The sequence below is a fragment of the Aythya ferina genome (genome assembly GCF_964211825.1).
Source record: "Aythya ferina genome assembly, chromosome: 1".
Classification (NCBI taxonomy): domain Eukaryota; kingdom Metazoa; phylum Chordata; class Aves; order Anseriformes; family Anatidae; genus Aythya; species Aythya ferina.
In genome coordinates this window covers 186,546,703-186,564,476 of record NC_140296.1, presented here as the reverse complement: position 1 = coordinate 186,564,476, position 17,774 = coordinate 186,546,703, and the positions used below count along the sequence as shown (strand labels likewise).

General features: G+C 39.0%; 1 long non-coding RNA gene across 1 annotated transcript; it reads right to left on the bottom strand.

Moving 5' to 3' along the window:
• Nucleotides 1-764: 764 nt before the first annotated feature.
• On the bottom strand, nucleotides 765-16,597 carry LOC311442096. The gene is made up of 4 exons (XR_014696444.1): nucleotides 16,538-16,597; nucleotides 4,212-4,350; nucleotides 1,565-1,709; nucleotides 765-884 (listed from the first exon to the last, which is right to left on the bottom strand). It is a non-coding gene; the product is annotated as an uncharacterized lncRNA (long non-coding RNA).
• Between the last annotated feature and the right edge of the window lie 1,177 nt (nucleotides 16,598-17,774).

Below are 17,774 nucleotides of genomic sequence, written 5' to 3'. Positions count from 1 at the left end.
CAGGCAGAGCCACTTCCTCTGCTATTGCTGCAGAAGGCTAAGTGGCACCACATGAGCAAATGCTACTGAAGTTTGAAATCAACATTAGCCTAACTAGCTTTTTATGCAGGAGGCATGTTTCACCAAGCTACAAGTGTTCTGATTCCTACTAATTCATCTTTGTGGTTCTGGGTGACAGACTGCTTCAGGGTTTAGCCTACACCTTTCACCCACTTATAGACAATGTCAAGTAATAGAGCATACCTAGTTGATGTAATAAAGGTCACATACTCTAAGGAACTAAAGCTATCTTCTGACTGAGAAATGACATTTTCCTTTAACAAATCATATTATCTCAAATTGAAGGACCAAATGTTCCCAAGAATGGAACTTTTCTTTAATTTATGAATTCAAGACCTAAAAAAGCATTCCATCTGAAAGAAAAGCTAAAAGTAAATCACTGGAATTAGTCACAGAAAATTGAAACCAAACACTTACAATTTTACTTACCATTTTTACTCCTCTGTGCAACTTGAATGGAATCTTTTTACATATGAATACACACATATACATATTCAGATGACAGAATCAGAGAGGCAGAGCAGGTAGAAAAATAAAAAAAAAATAAAGCAGTAGGTGAAATTATGTGTCGTTTGTGAAGCTACTTTACACTGGCAGTCCATCAAATTCTGGACTGGAGAGGTAACATACCCAGCTTCATGAAGACTGCTGAGTCAGTATTTTAGATCTCCTGGTAAAGCAAGCTCATCTTCTGTGAGTATTAGGGGAGCTTCTGGGAAGACTACAGACTGTTTTTTAAGGCAACAGATGTAAAAAGGAAATCCATGTGGAAACTTCAGCTGTAGAACTCAGACATGGTTGGCATTTATCAATTTGACCCAAAACTGCAAAACAAAACACATGTAGAGCCTATTAATAATGAAATTACATTCAGTTGCAAAAGGTTTCTATGGAAACCAAACAAGTAAGACTAATGTGATAGAAATACTCCTGCTTCAAGGAGTACTAGAGTATCACATGGAACTCTATTTTCATACACTGTGTCTGCTGAAAGGATTATTTATACACGATTAAATTCTAACCATAGTTTTGCGATATTTTGCTACAAAAGCCAGTACAGTAATTATAGTTAAAGTGCATGAATAAATGTACAGTTTAAGCAGGCAAGAGAGAGATGCAATGTCTTTGCATAATTTAAAATGTACATAATTTTCTTTTTGCAATTGAACTGTGATCAAGAAGTGATGATGTACTAACTCCAGCTTAGCATACAATGCTAAAAGCAAGACATATAAACAAGAACACATTAAAACTGGAGTAGCCATAGGTCAATAAAAAAAAGAAGCAATCAAACTTTCTCATTATATATTCCATTCTGCACTTCAGCTATTGCAAAAGGATGGTTTTGGAACACGTAAGTAAGAGGAAGAACAGCAAGTATATCATAAATTGGTGGCATCTTTGAAGGAATCGATTTTACACCAGTTCCCACAGTAATAACTGAGCACTTAAAAAGGTATGAAAGTCCAATTAAAAAGCAGTACTCTCTCTATGTTTCTCATACCTTCCTGGAAATTGAGAGAACAGTTGTATCTTCAAGGATGTCTCCCCTTTAGTTTAGTTTAGTTTTGCTTTGCTTTGTTTTTTTAGCTCCTTTCACTCCTTTCACCTTAAACATTTCCTTCACATTTCCTTCTCTTTATTTCTTCCTTAAAAAGGAAAAAAAAATATATATATATATATATATATATCCTGTGTGTTTTTTTTTTCCTAAAAAAACATGAGCTTTCTGGTAAGGGTAGCTTCCACTTTCAGAGGGCTAGAACTGGGGAAATGTGCTTGGCTGAATGAAACAGGATTAATTAACTTAATTAATCCTATCTGAAGTCTTTTCTATATATGAAAATAGGAGGCTTAAAATCAAGGTTTCTTCTGTCATTCCGAGTCATTTCTCCAGCTGTTGGGTTGCAGAAGAATATGTTCGATGAACAACGTTTTTCCTTTTCTCTTTTGAGCACTACAAACTGACTAACCCTTGCTTAGCTGAAGATAGTTTTGAAATGTTATTACACCCTTTTCTCACAGGAAAAAATGTTAGTATAAGAGCATGCCAGCATGTAAATATTTTTCTCTGAAACATCTCTTACTACATATAAATTCACACTAAGTATTTTATATACTAAGCAAAAGAATTCCATTTCTTAAAAATAACTTTAGTCAGAGGTTCAAAAATCTTTCTGTCTGCCCACCAGAACCACTTAAAATATAGAATTTCTTTTCCTTTTTCTTTTTCTCCAGCAAATTAAACAACAACAACAACAACAACAAAACTCTGAAAATAGAAATATTGTATGAGGTTATTTTGAACATTGAAAAGCTCCATGGTAATGCTGCTATAACAAAATCTGTGTTCTGATGTTAATATGCTATAAGCTGGAGATGACAGAAAAATGTGAGCAAATACTTCATGTAACAACAATCTTCAGTGGAGACTGTAAGAATTGAAAACTTTAGCACTGTATAACAACTGTTATTTATGCAATAATTAGTTTGAACAACCTATGGTGTTCACTTTGATTTCTCTGCGTGTAACAGTCCCACTAGAACCTTGACCACCTACAAGTATACATCCCCCCAAAAAATTCGTGTCCAGTAACTGGATGGTGGTCCTTGGGACCCAACACCCAAAAAGAATCTATATTCTTCTAGCTCAAATTAAGACACCTCACAGGCTGCACAAGAGAAATATTCTTCACATATGCAGAAACAAAGTAAATTACATTAATTTCTGTTAAGATATTTTACATAAGAGAGATATGTCCTGATGTAACTTTTGTTTTGTTCTTTAAAAAATTAATTAATTAATTAATTATATCCCAGGCTGGGTTATTTTTCCTGGGTAGTAGAGGAAAGGTTGCATCTATCTTGGGTGACATTTAAAAATAATGCAAACTGTACAACAGATGTTACTTCTATTTGGATAGTGAAAACATGAAGAATTTTAATAGAACATTTGAACATTTGAATTTTCTTTTCACATTGACTTTCTGCTTTTTCTAACATAATAAGTTAAAAAAAATGTATTATAATCTGCAATAATTTCAACTGTTTTCATTTTGTTGGAGAAAGAATGTTTTACCACCTATTCTCTCTGTGAATATAATAGCAAATTGATTATTAGGAATTATATATTGTTTTGTGGAAGAGAATACCATACTGGGCATCATCACATAGGTGAAGCTATAAAAAGGACAATTCAAACCTCAGTGTCTCTTGACTCAGCACTGGTGAGGCCTCTGTTGGAACCAGTATAGCTGGGATGGCTAATGGTCAAAAAAGATAAACTGAAATCTGAGAACATGCAGAGAAAGATTACTAGAATGAACGGAGAAAATGGAGAGACTATTTGATGACAGAAGCCTTAAAGTATTTAGGTTTCTACATCTCAAAGAAAATGGTACTTAGTGAAAGAACTATATGGCAGTTTTATCTGCTATAAACATACGACGTAACACACAAATTAGTTTTTCTGATTCAAAGAAAAAGGCAGATTTACAGAAAGCAACATTAACAACACACGTGCTGCATATATATCACATGTAGAAATGGCTGTCTCCATCAATTCCCAGATCCCATGGTTTCTCCAGTAGTTGGCTTGTACTTGCCCTTCCAGCAGCCAGCTGGTGAGACTCCCCCACCCAGAAAAATAGAAATGGAGTTTAATGAGACAGGGCAGACTGCAGTGATCAGACTCAGGACATGGAGGCAAGTGTACTGATGAGTCCCAGTTTACACACATCCATACCCTTTTAACCTCTTACCCCTTTATTTTCTACATTTGATCCTTCTCAAATTGCCTTGACCCTTCCCTTTCCTCTCCTTTGGTTCTTCCCCTTAAACAACTCATGTGAGCTTTGAACAGTCCCTAAATGCTGTTCCTGTATTGTAAAATGCCAATCAGTCTGAACACTCCTCCTGAGATCTTCATAGGTTTCACACCCAAGCAATGGGGCTGAGGGTTTCTTGTGACAGCCCTGGGAGGAGGCAGGGCAGGGCATTGTTAACTCTGACTGGGCTAGTGTGATTCTCCTGCCTGCCATTGCAACTGTGTGCTCCTTCATCTTCATGTAGGTGAGCCTTTCACGGGCTGATCATGCTTTTGTAATAGCCCTGGGAATAGCTGCGACAGGGTACTACACAGGTTCCTTTACCTGCTATTGTGTCTCTGACTCCATGTATGTGGAAATCCCTTTCCTCGCATAACCAAATGCACTTTGTGTTTTGGTCTGTGAATCGGGGCTCATTGGCATCCTGTTTGGTACACGAGTGATATTTCCCTTTTACTTATGACTGCAAATAAAAGAAAAATAAATCAGTCAAAGCAATCACTGTCCGATACTGGAAACACACAATCACATAATGTGTTACATCAATTTTCAAGGTCCAGAGTGCACTATACTCACTTCTAGGAATCTGAACTTGACCAGCCATCCTGAGGCAGTGTATGACCCTGGTTCCCTGGACCAGGCCTGATCCTGCCTCCACCAATGGGCTGATGGCCTCAGCCCATACCCATCCTTAGGGAAGTTCACAATGCCCATGTCTGGGGCTGTGCCCAGCTGCTCCCAGGCCACCCAGCTTCTGGCTGGAGCATGCAACGGGCCTTGGCTGCCAGACACTGACCCACTGACCTGCCACCCCTGGGAGACCCTGACACCCCTGGTACTCCAATCACAGGCAGTTTCTAGACCTCAGAGCTCTCATAGAGAAAGCCCTGAGTCAAGCACAATGAGGCCTGGACTCACACTGTACAGGAGCATCCACAAACACTGCATTAAGACTCATCTGAAGCCTTACCCTGAGGCACTCCCAGACCCTATGTCAAATGTCATTATCTGACACCATGCCACCTCACCAGGGCCCAGGAGTTAATTATCAGTATCCATCCTCCTCAAAGACATTTGCATCTCCAGACCAAAGTTTTGAACCTTGCAGGAGGTTGTCTTGGAAAGACTGGCTTTGCAGGCAGTACTACAGAAGGACTCCAGATAAAGTTCCCTTCACTGGTTCTGTGCCTCCTTCCTTCTTCCGGAAATGCAGCCTAAAGTCTGCACATTCCACTACTTTGCACCAAACCCACTTTGAAAAAAAAAAAAAAAAAAAGGAAGGAAGGAAGGAAGGAAGGAAGGAAGGAAGGAAGGAAGGAAGGAAGGAAGGAAGGAAGGAAGGAAGGAAGGAAGGAAGGAAGGAAGGAAGGAAGGAAGGAAGGAAGGAAAGAAAGAAAGAAAGAAGGAAGGAAGGAAGGAAGGAAGGAAGGAAGGAAGGAAGGAAGGAAGGAAGGAAGGAAGGAAGGAAGGAAGGAAGGAAGGAAGGAAGGAAGGAAGGAAGGAAGGAAGGAAGGAAGGAAGGAAGGAGGGAAGGAGGGAAGGAAGAAAGAATAGATAAAAGACTACAGAAAATCCTGCAGCTTCACACTGAAAATCATATGTAGTATATGACCAGCCTACTGTCAGGGCTGGCAGAATGTGTGAAGAGTTACAGTTACATATGACATGCTTAAACCTACGTACTACACATATATGCAATTAACATACAGGTTAAATTCCATCAAGTTTCCATTGATAAGACGGAAAGCAAAAAATAAACTTTAGCTTGGATCATTCTTTATCTAGAGACATTTGGATTTAATAGCAGTACTTAGTTGAATGACAAGTTAATTAGAGCAAAAATGATAACTCATCAGAACAAAATTGAACACCCACTCACACACACACTTGCACATACACTGGTTGAATGAGAAAATGCTTTTCTTTAAAATAAAATGGCCTTTTGTTGGTTAGCATTCTGACCATCTTAGCATCCAACCTACCTTCATTTCAAGCTGTGGTACACGTGTAGATACACTGATGTATTATGGTGATGAAGATACTATTGTACAGAGAAATTATATTGTGTAGGCACATACTTATAATCATCACAACATATGCTGGTGTTTTAAGAATTTTGTTACCCCAGAATAAATATGGATATTTTTTACAAAAGCTTTAAAAGTGGGAACCTTATTCTAAATTGTTATATATATAATAAATAATAATCTTATTAATATAATTAATATAATAATATTATATTAATATATTAATTTCAATCCTTCTCTAGCTTGATTGTCTCCAAACCACCCTTGAGTATATCTCAAAAAGCTCAGAACATCTTTATAAAAGCACAAAACATGGTATTTTATATCTGAGATTGGGAAGACATTTCTTTCAGATGTAAATAAACCTTAAAACCTTGTGTGTGTGTGATTAAAAAATAATAATAATAATAAATTAAAAAAAAAAAAAAAACACATATCAGCAGGAAGCCACTATGCACCAAAAACTTATCATCAATTTCTACTCGACATACATGACAGTCCTTGAACTGTGGTGATGAATTACTTTTATGCTGGAAAACATTGATAGACCAAAATTAAAAATAGAATGTTATGTCTCTAAAATACTGTATATGCCTCAGTCCTACTTTATTTCCTAATTGAGTATATTATTAAATATAAAACCTATCCTTATAACTTCAACACACAAGGTTCTTTATGAAATACATTTATTTTTACATCTGTCCAAACATGCTGCTTGGGATAAAGGAGGGGAGGGGAGGGGAGGGGAGGGGAGGGGAGGGGAGGGGAGGGGAGGGGAGGGGAGGGGAGGGGAGGGGAGGGGAGGGGAGGGGAGGGGAGGGGAGGGGAGGGGAGGGGAGGGGAGGGGAGGGGAGGGGAGGGGAGGGGAGGGGAGGGGAGGGGAGGGGAGGGGAGGGGAGGGGAGGGGAGGGGAGGGGAGGGGAGGGGAGGGGAGGGGAGGGGAGGGGAGGGGAGGAGAGGGGAGGGGAGGAGAGGAGAGGAGAGGAGAGGAGAGGAGAGGAGAGGAGAGGAGAGGAGAGGAGAGGAGAGGAGAGGAGAGGAGAGGAGAGGAGAGGAGAGGAGAGGAGAGGAGAGGAGAGGAGAGGAGAGGAGAGGAGAGGAGAGGAGAGGAGAGGAGAGGAGAGGAGAGGAGAGGAGAGGAGAGGAGAGGAGAGGAGAGGAGAGGAAAATAATACTTCTCAACCCTTCACGATTTCGCAGAAGAGCTAAAGAACTTCACACGCACCCATACAAATAAAAAATAAATAAATAAATATATAATTGTATATCTCTTTTACAGAGGACAAAGAGGGATGTGTGAGAAGAAAGTGGGAAGACCCAGGACATGTCATACAGCAAATCATTTTGAGCAGGAAATTGAGTTTCATAACTGAATTCAAGTTCATAACTGAATTCTCACACTACATATGGATTTTTTTTTTTTCCATTAATGGATTACCTTGATGAAAAATTTAAGACAATGTCAATGTTTTAATTTTCTAGCTTAGAAATCATCTCCAGAATAAAAGTGTCCACCAAAGTCACTTTTCTCACAATTTACAAATATATATGAGCATTCAATATTTATAGAAGCTGGAATACTTACATCAACAAGTTTAAAAGTCACTTATATTATCTGTAGCCAGAAAGAAGCAGACAAATGAACAAACACATTAAATAGTGTATTTTGGAACACGTAGCTGTGCATTTGTGAGCTTTTACTTTTATTCTCAACAGAAACCATAGATTGAGGCTGTGACATGTTCAAATGTGGAAAAGAAGAGGAAGGATGTGCAAAAAGGTGTCCTGCATCTTATCAAAAAGATTTAAAAAAGCATTCAGGGTGGCAGTCGGACCTTGTCAAATAGGTGAGCACTGCACATTACAGTCCACTGAGGGCTTTCTGAATTCTGACATGTGTAGCACATCTGCCAGTCTTTTCAAGTTTCCCTTGAAGCCTCATCTAGCAGCTGTTTTCCCTTGGTACCAACTTCTGCCTTCTGTTCTCACATTCCTCCATCTCTGTTTTGTGTTGCCTTCTGGTCTCAGCTTCTCAGCAAAACCCACTGTTCCCTTCTGAAAGGTAGCCCCAGGAAATGGTTTATTTCTGAAAAAGTTTCTAATTTGAAGACATGATTATGTAAATTACCTTCTTTAAAAAGTCACACCAAGAATTGGATATCAGTGTTCCTATGATGAATACAGAAGATACACATGACAGACACTTTAAATTGAGAGGAAAACTGACTCTCCATCATGAGGACTTGCATCTTGTATAAAGTAGAATATAGCAAACATCTCAAAGAGTGAAAGGACAAATTCAAGAATGACTAGAGTTTTTGCAGTAAGGAAAAAGAACATAATTATAAAGAGATAGTATAAATACAATCTCTTCCACTGATTTTACCAGTTAGACATATTTATTAAAGAGGATGTTATACAAATTTAACATTTCTAAATTCTGTTTATTTTATTTATTTCTAAACATAAGGACAATAAAATTTACTGATATCTCTTACTTCAATTCTTATCACAAAAGGGAAACAACATGCTTGAATTTCTAGCATTACATGCTAACATTTGTAGCAAACAGCCTTCTCTGCAAATTTACAACATTATTTTGATATGGGTATGGAAAAAAAAACTTTTTAAATTTTAACAGATATATTCATTGGAATCAGAACGGGATGATGGAAAGTTAAAGTACTTAAGAGGCCAGATGTATCAAGTAAGTGGAATTATTCACCTACTTCCACAATTCTGTATATCTTGCAAAACAGATGTAAGCTTGGGAAGGGAGGTTGGATGCAAGAAATGTGACACCGATGCACTCCCACAGAACATACTGCACATTTATTAGAAACTTGTTCCATTTTTAAATAACAGCCATGTCTGTTTTATTTAATATTCATCTGCCTTCCATGGAAACCCTGAATTCATTCCATAGACCATGCAGTACTAAATGTTTTTATCACTTCTGTCATTAAATACTGCATGTGACACATGGTCTGAAGAAACAAGTAAACTTTTCCCACCCTTCTTCACTTTTTTTTTTTTTTCTTTTTGCCTCTGGCTATACTCATATCCTCTTACTTTCACAGATTATTTATATAAATTTATTCCAAGCATCTAGAAGTACTCATTATTATTCTTTTCCAGAATAGACAGCCAGTAGCTATTATAAATGATAGTAAAATATGCACAATTGAGAGCAATGGGTAACCACACTAAAAAGGCCTATACATATAAAATAAAATCATCTTCAAGCTGCATAAATATTAAACTAAAATGAATTAAAACTCATCTATTGTACCGTTACATATTGGAATTATTTTCAAGTTTCAGTGCTAAAAGAAAGAATTACAGAACATCTTTCTCCATAATTTAATACTTTAAATATACAGTTTGCTCTGCTAAAAAAAAAAAAAAAGGTTAGTTCCAGCCCAGTGTAAGTCTTACACTAGTCATACTTAACTAGTAAATAGTTATAAAGAGTCCACTGACTTTATAAAGAGAGAGAGAGATTCCTCAAATATTTAATTATGCCACATTTCAGTTTATGCTGTATTGATGGAGGATAAGGTACCTTAAGCAATAACAATTGTTTTCTCTTCTGTGCTAATTAGTAAAGGAGTAGGGACAGCTCTTGTACCTTCAGTCTACCTGGGATTTCTTCTGTGGTCGAACAGCTGCCCCTAGAGCCCTACAGCAATTATTTTGTAAGTGTGCTTTTAGCTTAAATTTTCTGGTACCATGGCATGTGCAGATTACATTCTTTCAGAGCAATATATTTTACCATTAAACTAATGCTTGGTTGCATGTTTTAGGGACCAGAGTCTTTAGGGACCAGAAGAAGGCCTTAATTTTCCTGACCAGACTCAGCTAGGACTCTGTGCATCATGGGATCTATTTTCTTTGCTGGCTAGAGTAGCTGGGCATTCTGTGTAGTTCTGCAAGGCATGTTTTTGAAATTATTCCCTGTGCTCTTAACTAGCATGTTTGGTTTTTTTTGTTTGTTTGTTTATTTGTTTGTTTCAAATAAATGGTCTAGTGAAGGAAATTATGTGTATCTGGAATTTTATATTTTACATTTGACAACCACTGATTCTTACAGAAATACCCAGGATTAAGTTTCTCTGAGAACACTCTAAAACTACATGAGCAAAAGTAAACACTTTGTTGTTCATCTTCTCATATTATAATTGCAGTTACTATTTGTGAGCATGTTCACCTTCAAGCAGGAACTGGAGAACACATCCACTTGTCATCAACCAGATGGTTACATGCAGATTTCTAAATAGTCTGTAAACTAGGTAGCAAAATGCCTCTGTAAGCTAGGTAGCAAAATGCCATGCTCTGATATAGGTGCCAAAGTGGGACTGTGAGTGGGAGATGACTTGAGACAGTTCTAAATTAAGCATACCTTGTATGTTTGTGTTAAATTGTGATGCACGTGATCTTAGACACTTTTTTTTTTTTTTCCCCAAGTAGGGTCATGGAAGAAAGAAATAAAATGTTCGAGATTTTTTTAAATGATCACACCTGAATTCTTTTTGATCTTAATACATATGAGGAATATTACAAATATTTACTAATTAACTGGCAGAAACACCATGAAGTATATGCATGTTATCTCCAGTACCTTTATTGCAAATATTGATCCTTGCAGAAAAAAATGCAGCTCAACTCAGATAATGCTTGCTCGACTCAGATAATGCTTGACAGTGGGAAAATCTTTTTTTACAATAGATCTCAATATGTTTAGTACATAAATTAAGAGACAGTAAACAAAGAACCTTCTCAAGTTACTTTTATGTAATTAGTTTTATTACTTTAGAGTTTCCTACTTTAATAGTTTAGCTTTCAATACAATCTATACTTTTTCTTTCTCCTTGCTACAACAACAACTGTTTTATCCTCTAGTTATAATAGAGGAAAAAGACTTGCACGGAAGAAAATACTTTTCATAGATGAGTGTGATTTGATATGCTGATGTTTTATATCAAAATTATATTAACCTAAGGGACTTTGCATTTAAATATCTGATATCCATTCCATCAGGGAAGTGAGTTCACTGAGAGATCTTTTCCAACACAAAGTTTGCTGCTCGCATAGATGCGAACACTAGTATGAAGGTACTACCAAAAGACCAGCTGCAAGACTAAAACACAGAAAACATTTTGTTTTGTTTTGTTTAATTTTGTTTGTTTACCTTTTATGAAACAGTGGTATATATACTATCAACTTAGAGCACACCCAAACACAAATTTTCTGAAAACAACTGTATTGATCAAGATTTGTTTTAGAAGACATTCAGTGTCTGTTCTTCAGCTTTCCAAACAAGATGCATATTAGTGCTTTTCTCTGGTATTAGTTCTCAGAGATACAATAATAAAAGATAGGTATTAACTTGAAATCTATTTTTTGAAATGCCCTAGTTTTGGACGAACAAATGTTCAAAAACTTACTGGACTTACTGGAATATGAACAATAAAGGATTCTATCCAGAATTCTGCTTCTGTCAATTAATCTATAAGATTTTCATTTTTCCTAGAACAAGAAGAATGATATCTCTGATGTTATTTTGCATGTTGACTCCAACCTATCAATGTCACTGAGTAAGGACTGTTAAGTCAGTCATTTTGTATTTAACATATTGGAACAGCTGATAAGTTGATAGAGACAACATGCTTGCTAATGTGACAGTATACAGCATTTTGATATTGATTGAAATATGCATTACCTTTCTGGTTTTATAACCAACAAGTCATCTTTGTTTTTAATTGATATTTCTGTACTTTTCCCTACAGCTGCAGATTCACAAATTTAAAAAGGGACTAACTGCCATTCCTTAAATCAGATAACGCATAGCATAATTCTTTACATTGACACCTCTGCATTTAAGATTAGGCTTGGGCTCAAGCTGTAGAAGTCTCATTTATACCATATGGCTTGACTGTCATATTTGATTTAGCAAATGGTGAGGGAGTGTTTTGTTAGATTGGTATCTGTCTCTACACTTGTTTGAGAGGTTAGCAGGCCATTACACAGAATATGGTAGAAAACAGAAGGGGGGGAGGGGAGAGGAAAAGGACAGGGGACGGGACAGACAAGAGCAGAACAAGAACGAGAAGCTCTGTAAAAGTATGCCTTTATACAGGTGATACATATCAGCTTATTCTTTCTCCTTTGTTCTTGCACATCAGAAATCCACCTTTGCCCACTGCAAGTCTAAAGACAATCTCCATTCCAGCATAGCTTTGTAGGGATGGAAAATTACTGTCTTGTATTTTAAAGCAAAGAAAGCCTTCCCCCACCACTAAATTAAGGGGAATGCAACTTCTCTACTGAGAGAAGAAAGAGAGATTTTTTTCTCACTTTGTGCCATGGTTCAGGAGAGTACAGCCAGATTATGGAAAACAACACTATTAGTTTCCCTTCCAAGATGCCCAGGTGCTCATTCAACCAACAACTCAGTTTGAAATTACTACATAATCATACCTTCCTTAAACATATCATGGGGGTTTTACTTAGCTGGGCAGCTGAGTTCCACCACAACTACTCTGTCATTCCCCCTCCTCAAAGGGAGATGGGGGAAAAAATATGATGACAAGGGCTCAAGGGTTGAGATAAGTACAAGGAGATCACTCAACAGTTATTATCACAGGCAAAACAGAGTCAATAGAGGGAGACTATTGTAATTTTGTAATTGACTACCTATTACTAACAAGTTAAAGCAGTGGGAAACAAAAACAAACAAACAAACAAAAAAAAAAAAAAAAAAAAAAAAAAAAAAAAACTTTCCCCCATCCTCCCTATTCTACATCCTCCCCCAAGGCAGCACAGGGGAATAGGAATGGGGACAGTCAGTCTGTAACACTTTGTCTCCACCACTCCTTCACAGTCACACTCTGCCCCTGCTCCACTTGGGATCCCTCCCATGGGATGTTGCCCTTCCCGAACTGAGGCTGTGGGGGCTTCCCACAGGCAGCAGCTCTTCAAAACTACTCCAGCAAGGGTCCGTACCACAGGGTCCATCCATCAGGAGCAAACTGCTCCAGCACAGGTCCTCCATGGGTGACAGCTCCCCACAGACCCCTGCTCCTGCGTGGGCTCCTCTCCAGGGGCTGCAGCTCCGGCCCGGGGCCTGCTCCTGCAGGGGTTCCCCATGGGCATCAGCCTCCTCCAGGCCACATCCACCTGCTCCACCAGGGGTCTTTCTACAGGCCACAGGGGAATTTCTGCTCCATGCCTGGTTGCACCTCCGGCCCTCCTTCTGCGCTGACCTTGGAGTCTGCAGGGCTGGTTCGGGAAACTACAGGCCTGTCAGTTTGACCTCAGTGCCAGGAAAGCTCATGGAGCAGATCCTCCTGAGAGTCATCATGCAGCACTTGCAGGGGAAGCAGGCGATCAGGCCCAGTCAGCATGGCTTTATGAAAGGCAGGTCATGCCTGACGAACCTGATCTCCTTCTATGACAGAGTGACGTGCTGGGTGGATGAGGGAAAGGCTGTGCATGTGGTCTACCTTGACTTCAGCAAGGCTTTTGACACCGTCTCCCACAGCATTCTCCTCAAGAAACTGGCTGCTCTTGGCTTGGACTGGCGCATGCTTCGTTGGGTTAGAAACTGGCTGGATAGCCGGGCCCAAAGAGTCGTGGTGAATGGAGCCAAGTCCAGTTGGAGGCCAGTCACTAGTGGCGTCCCCCAGGGCTCGGTGCTGGGGCCGGTCCTCTTTAATATCTTCATCGATGATCTGGACGAGGGCATCGAGTGCACCCTCAGTAAGTTCGCAGATGACACCAAGTTAGGTGCGTGTGTCTATCTGCTTGAGGGTAGGAAAGCTCTGCAGGAGGATCTGGATAGGCTGCACCGATGGGCTGAGGTCAACTGCATGAAGTTCAACAAGGCCAAGTGCCGGGTCCTGCACCTGGGGCGCAATAACCCCAAGCAGAGCTACAGGCTGGGAGAGGAATGGTTGGAGAACTGCCAGGCAGAGAAGGACCTGGGAGTGATGGTGGATAGTCGGCTGAATATGAGCCAGCAGTGTGCTCAGGTGGCCAAGAAGGCCAACGGCATCCTGGCTTGTATCAGGAACAGTGTGACCATCAGGGCTAGGGAGGTGATCGTCCCCCTGTACTCAGCTCTGGTGAGGCCGCACCTCGAGTACTGTGTTCAGTTTTGGGCCCCTCGCTACAAGAAGGACATGGAGGTGCTTGAGCGGGTGCAGAGAAGGGCAACGAAGCTGGTGAGGGGCCTGGAGAACAAGTCCTACGAGGAGCGGCTGAGGTAGCTGGGCTTGTTCAGCCTGGAGAAGAGGAGGCTCAGGGGCGACCTTATCGCTCTTTATAGGTACCTCAAGGGAGGCTGTAGTGAGGTGGGGGTTGGCCTGTTCTCCCACGTGCTTGGTGACAGGACGAGGGGGAATGGGCTTAAGTTGAGCCAGGGGAGTTTTAGGTTAGATGTTAGGAAGAACTTCTTCACTGAAAGGGTTGTGAGGCACTGGAACAGGCTGCCCAGGGAAGTCGTGGAGTCACCATCCCTGGAGGTCTTTAAAAGACGTTTAGATGTAGAGCTTAGGGAAATGGTTTAGTGGGGACTGTTAGCGTTAGGTCAGAGGTTGGACTCGATGACCTTGAGGTCTCTTCCAACCTAGAAATTCTGTGAAATCTGTTCTCACTCCTCTCTCCCAGCTGCTGTTACACAGCAGTTTTTTCTCTTTCTTAAATCTGCTATCACAGAGGCGCAAACAACATCACTTATTGGCTTGGTTCTGACCAGTATCAAGTCCCTTTGGAGCCAGATGAAACTGGCCCTTATCTGACATGGGACAGCTGCTGGGCTCTTCTCGTGGAGGCCACCACTGCAGCACCCTGTTACCAAAACCTTGCCACATAAACACAATACACATATACATGGACTTTGGCCTTTAGCAGCAAAGAAAGAATCACAGAATCATACGTTGAAACAGGCCTCCAAGATCAAGCATACTACAGGAATTATCATCTCTGTTCTCCATAAGGTTGGAAATACCAGACATTTAATTATAGTCTATCTTATTTTCCCACTATTCTGACAGAATATGTTGAAGAGTTTTTAACTGTCATAAAAAACTGAATGCATTTTTAAACTGCCTTTAAAGATACTATAGGAGTTAAAATTATGAAGCATATTGTCTTTGAAAACAAAGATAGTCAAGTATGAAATCACACTTCGGCCACAGGACCTAAATCCGGTATGGAGACAGTGATAATTCTGATTAAGAACTTAATAATCCTCTAAAATATTTTTTAAATGGCAGACAAATCAAAAGGATGCAATTTTAGCTTATCAGCAGCCAACAGCAGCACTATAGCTAAATTTAGCCATATGAATGCTGGTTCTGCTGCAAGTTGTATAGTACTTAATCATAAGACCTTGTAGCTGTATAACACGGAAAAACTACTTCTCAGAGGAGAGTAGCAAAAAAATAGGTACTTTTCAAGCAGTGTGACAAATCTTACAAGTTTAAAAATAAGATTTGACATGAGGGCTAGTCATATATAATCTACATGTTTGGCACCTAGACTTGTCCTGCCTTTTCTTAAAAACATTTTCCACAAGGTACTGCCATTTTTGCTGCTGGGCCCAGCCATGCCCTGCATTGGGGCTGTTGGAGCCAGCTGGAACCAGTTGTGTCCATCATGGGGCAACCCAAGGCTCCCCTCACAGAGGAGTTCAGCAGCCCCACTAGCACCTGGGCACAGACACACCATACAACATCGTATGCAGAGGATAGTGGCAATAGAGATGCACATAACAGAGACGTTCAGCTCATGACATGACAGAAACATGACGTTCAGCTCAAAAAGGAAAAAAGAGAGAGAGAAAGATGTCTCTGTACAAGAAGTATCTTACTGGGAAGAAGGATCTGTGTACTTTTTATCTGAGCAACTGTGTAAACAGAATATGCAGAGACATATCTGTCTGGAAGACACAAGTCTGAGCTACAGCAGTTATTGAGGAAAAATTCCTCCATTCATATTTTTGTTCTGGGATATGTTGTCTCTCTAACTGGCCCTACTGCCTTTCTCGTCCCTCAAGAGATACGGACCCCGCTTCCCCAGTGATGTGAGCTACATGAATAGACACATTTTCCCAGCCAAATATGCTAGAGATAAAAGCAAAGAACAATGAAAAAATAAAATATCTTGATATTTAATTGAATGGGTCAGCCTGACCTTGGAGAAGTGGTGGGAGAGAAAACTTGAGAACAAATATATATGAGAAAATAAATAAAAAAGGAAATGAACTCGAAATTGTGAGAAGCAAAATGCATAGTAGTGAAGGAGGCAGTGGTTGACACTTGAGAGAGTTGTTCTCCAAGTGAACAGTGAGCCCAGCTATTTATTACTGAAGAGTTCACCTACATGGAGATGGAACTGGCAGACAGCTGAGGAGGTATCAGCAATAAATTCCTCTCCTTAGAGAGAGGAGCAAAATACATCAGAGAAGAAAGGATAGTGGATCAGGGTGAGAAAGAGAGAGGCCACTAATTCTGAATTTTAGTTCAGTCAAGCATTCTCACACAAACAGTTGTATGAGGAGTTTCAGCAAGGACTTTTGGTGAGATGAGGTTTACCTTTATGCAGAACGTGTCCTCTTACCTTATCCCTTGTGCATCAGCTGTCATCCTGGCTCTTTCCCCTCTCACCAGCCTTTTTTCTGTCTCATGTCTGTTCATGCCTCCCCTTCTTTTGCTCTCATTTCTATGTGATTAAATTAAAAATAAAAAAAAAAAAAAAAAATAAAGAAAAAAAAACCTCAGCTCTTCTTTCCTAAGTAGTGTGAAAATAATTTCATTAGTTTAAGATGTTTCATACCAAAAATATGACACTAACACAATATATTAAAACTACCATTCTTTCATGTTGGTTTCTCACATTATTCCATTTTGGCTTATCAGCTGGTGCTACAACCACTATTTCTTGGCTTAGTGATCATCTACTCTGTATGGAGTTTCACCCAAAGAGACCTAAACAGTCTAACCGAAAACCAATATTTCATGTGTAGTCAGTTATCTCCCCTTCTAACCTGAGGTAGTAACTCTCTTGGTCTTCCAAAATATTTCCTGTAAACAGTAACTAATCATTTTATTCTCCAAATGATACAGGAATACTTTAGTGGAATTTGTTTAGTGCATACATTGCATTCTAATTCACACAAAGCTTCAGGTGAAAGAGAGAAGGACTTCAAGCCACTTTTAAGTAATCCCACAAATGAGAGTGTGTCTGCGTTAAGAATCTTTACATATATATCTGTCTATGCATGCCAATCACAAGACTACAGAAATTAGTCAATTAATTAGAAATTAATCAAGTAGCATTAACTGTTCAGACAATGAAAATAACAGGCCAATAGCTAAATTAAATGTTGTGACTTTTTTTTCACTGAAAAAAATAATTTTAAGAGAAATTCACAAGCTGGCATTCACTACTGGTGTTCAGAAAAATGCAGTCAGCATGTTTGTAGGTTACAATTATCGAGAGAAAAAACGCATTTTCATGTTCAATATGTAATGAATGGTTTCTTACATTACTTCTACACTTTGTAAGTTATTATCACTATTTATTCACTTAGATTTTCTTTTTGATAAAAAAACTTTTTGATAAAAAAACATGTTTTTTGGGTTTTAGTTTTTGTTTTTTATTGATATGCTATATAAATATTTTGTAATCCCAACAAATGTTTGCTTGCTTTTTTATTATTTCTGAGCATATTGCCTTGTGTCAAAATGTTCAGTAAGTGTAATATGATGCCAACTTAAAAAAATTGTTTTGTAAACAGTTTGGAGTTTTATTATGATAATGCAAAATTTAAATCTTTATATATTTTGCAATTATT